The following is a 3,315-nucleotide window of genomic DNA, read 5'->3' as shown; positions in this document are numbered from 1 at the left end:
TCATAGCTACATTTACTAAATGGTACTGCTGTGTTACCTCATGCATTAACACGTTATTTGCCACAGGTTCCATTTTATGTAGGGACCTATTTACTAAAAACACACATTAATGGCAGTGGCGTAGCTATGTGGGGCCTGAGGGGGCCGGGGCCCCCGCAGATCACCCCAGAACCCCCCTCCCGTGAACCCGCCCCGCCGCCGCCTACCTTTACTTTTGCTGGCGGGGGATCCCACTCCCGCCAGCCGACGTCTTCTCAGTCTTCCTGTTCTTCAGTTTGTTTGCTGACGTCCTGCACGTAATTGTACGTGCAGGACATCAGACTCAGAGAACAGTTCAACGTGCAGGACGTCAGCAAACAAATTGAAGAGCAGGAAGCTGAGAAGAAGACGTCGGCTGGCGGGGAGTGGGATCCCCGCCAGCAAAGTAAAGGTAGGCTGCAGCGGCGGTGGGTTCGTGGCGGAGGGGGGGCGGCAATGTCGGCGGTGGGGGGGCGGCGCCGGGGGGAGGGTTAAAATGTGCCCCCTCCCCCCGGGCTCTGGACCCCTCCCCCACGGAAGGCTGGCTACGCCCCTGATTAATGGTTTTAGCGTGCACTAATGTAGTAGCACATTTTAGTAAATCCAGCCCATTTGGTACTAGCTAACTTGTCTCAGAAAACAAGGCAAACAGTCCACAGTATCCAAGATGGAAACAAAGAGACAGATGTTATAAGAAAATAGTTCCTCAGACACTGCTGACTCTTTTTCAAACAAACCCAGGCTGAGTATTTTTATAAGTATTGGTGGAACCTGAGATTTTACACCAGCTGGTTTTTCTTGCCCCTGACGCAGCCTTCTGGTGAATCATGGCCTTGTCAGGCAACACTCTTTGACACCTAAGAGTTACACCAGCTGGGTTTTTTTGCACCTGACGCAGCTTCTGGCGAAACATGGATATGTCAGACAACACTCTTTGACACCTAGGAGTTTTAGGCCCCCTATTACCAAGCTGCGGCAAAAGGGGCCTACGTTGGCGTTGGCGCATGTTTTGCATGCGTGCCAAGGTCCCCTTTTACCGCAGCTGGTAAAAGGGCCGGTCTCGCTTTCCCTCAGGAATGGCCGGTCAGCAAGTAAAGCACTTGCCACATGATCATTTCGGGGGGGGGGGGGGGGGAGGAATCCCTTACCACCACCCATTGAGGTGGTGGTAAAGGCTCCTGCGCTAACCCCGGTGGTAACCGGACAGCGCGTGCACTGTCCGATTACCGCCGGGTAGTATCAGTGCTACAAATTTGCGTAGTGCCAGACATGATGGTGCAGTAGGGTGGAAAGTACCACCAGGCTGCTGCGATAGCCTGGCAGCTTCCTATGGAGGAGTGGCCTAGTGGTTAGAGCACCGGTCTTGCAATCCAGAGGTGGCCGGTTCAAATCCCACTGCTGCTCCTTGTGATCTTGTCAAGTCACTTAACCCTCCATTGCCTCAGGTACAAACTTAGATTATGAGCTCTCCTGGGACAGAGACATATCCAGTATGCCTGAATGTAACTCACCTTGAGCTACTACTGAAAAAGGTGTGAGCAAAATCTAAATAATAAAATAAATAGCAAGCAGGCTTACAGCCACTTAGTAAAAGGAGCCCTTAAAGAGTTAACAAAGACTATTTTTTATAAGGTCTGCTTCTCTTTTGTTATCTTGTGCAATCTGAATAAAGCTGCAGACAGTCTCATTATTACCAAGTTGGGTCTGGATATCTGAATGGTTTGAGTTAGCCAAGTTGAATGTATCTTTTATGCATTGCTATAAATCATTATTCACTTATAGCCAGTAAGATTAATATGTTTAAGATAACAATCATATCTAACATGGTCAATCATCACATTGTTTATCTGTAGGAAAGAGGCCGAAGAACTGAATCAAAAGCTATCTCAGACTGAAGCAGAGTACGCTGTCAATGTAAGAGCTTATGGCAGCATATCAGCATGAAAAGGAAGAGATACTACAGATGCATGAAATGAAGTAAAACAAATGAAAGAACAATATAACCAGAGAGAAAAAACATGGGAGGAAAAGGCAGCAGAACTAGCGATGGAATGGAGGAAAGAACAGCTAAAGCTTGAAGAAAAGAATGAAGAACAAGCTAATGTCTGTAAAACATTTGCCCTTGAGAAAGAAATGATAGAAACCAGTTCAAGAAAGCAAATAGACAAACTTAATTATGAGATTGCTAACCTAAAAATTCTTTTGACTGAAGCGAGAGGCATTCGAAAAGTAGTGCATCCGATGTAGTAGAAGTCAAATTTAAATCTAAGTTAAACAGACAAGACCGTCTTGAGACACAAATAGACTCAGGGGATGAGCAAGTTAACCAGCATCAGCAGCTGCCTGATCAGCTATTATCCAAAGAAGGAGTATCACCCCTCACTTGATAGGATGCAGCAGCTGGTGGCAGCTGGGATAAAGCAGAAGGATGTGAAAAGGAAATAGAGATTGCGTTCAGTCAGAGTCGAAAAATGGGACAACCTCATTGAGAAGCAAAGAGCGGAAATCCAAGGCCAAACTCAGCAAAATAAACAGCTATTAACTTGTTTAATGGTCAAAGAGGTACAGTTGTCTTTGTTAAAAGAGACAGGGCAAGATGCACTTACCCAATTAGAGCAGAAGAATAGCTTGGCACAAATGATGACGCCAAAGCAGAGAAAGTGATGAAGAAAATGAGGGGGCAATTGAGAAACAAGTGGACTTTACAGAAGAACAAAACAGAGTAACCCTTTCTAGACAACTCAAGGCCAAAGATGAAGCACTGCTATTACTCAAACTAAATGAAGATTACCTGCTTTCTCAACTGCAGCAAAGGTCAGACTGGATTCAGGTGCAAGAATCCAAACTTCAGCTGATCGCAACAGAGAAGGAGGAGCTGGTAAATGAGAACATGTTCTTTGTAGAAGAGATAAGGCATTTCCAAGAGCAGCTACAAACGATGCAAAAGAAGGAGCAAGGTCTGTTGATGCACTTAAGACTGCTAAAAATGAAGCATGTAGGCAAAAGGCTGCGTGTGGACATCAACTTAAGGAATGTGAGGAGACTCTTGCAAAGAAGACAAAGCTACTTGAAGACTATATGAGTGCAAATCGCCAGCTACTGGACCAGTTGGGAACGAAGGAAGAAGAGCTGTCGACACTGCAAAGGAAGGAGGAAGAATTGCTCACTCGGTTACAACAGCAAGAAGAGATGGCAGCCCAGGCGGTGCAGAATGCAAGAACAGAGCTTGAGAGGGAGAAGAGGAGCTGAAAGATAAGCTGCTTGAGTTGGAAGATTTAATGTGTAAAGTAGAAAAGA

The sequence above is a fragment of the Microcaecilia unicolor genome, unplaced genomic scaffold, assembly GCF_901765095.1.
Source record: "Microcaecilia unicolor unplaced genomic scaffold, aMicUni1.1, whole genome shotgun sequence".
Lineage (NCBI taxonomy): Eukaryota > Metazoa > Chordata > Amphibia > Gymnophiona > Siphonopidae > Microcaecilia > Microcaecilia unicolor.
Note: the sequence above shows the minus strand (reverse complement) of the source record.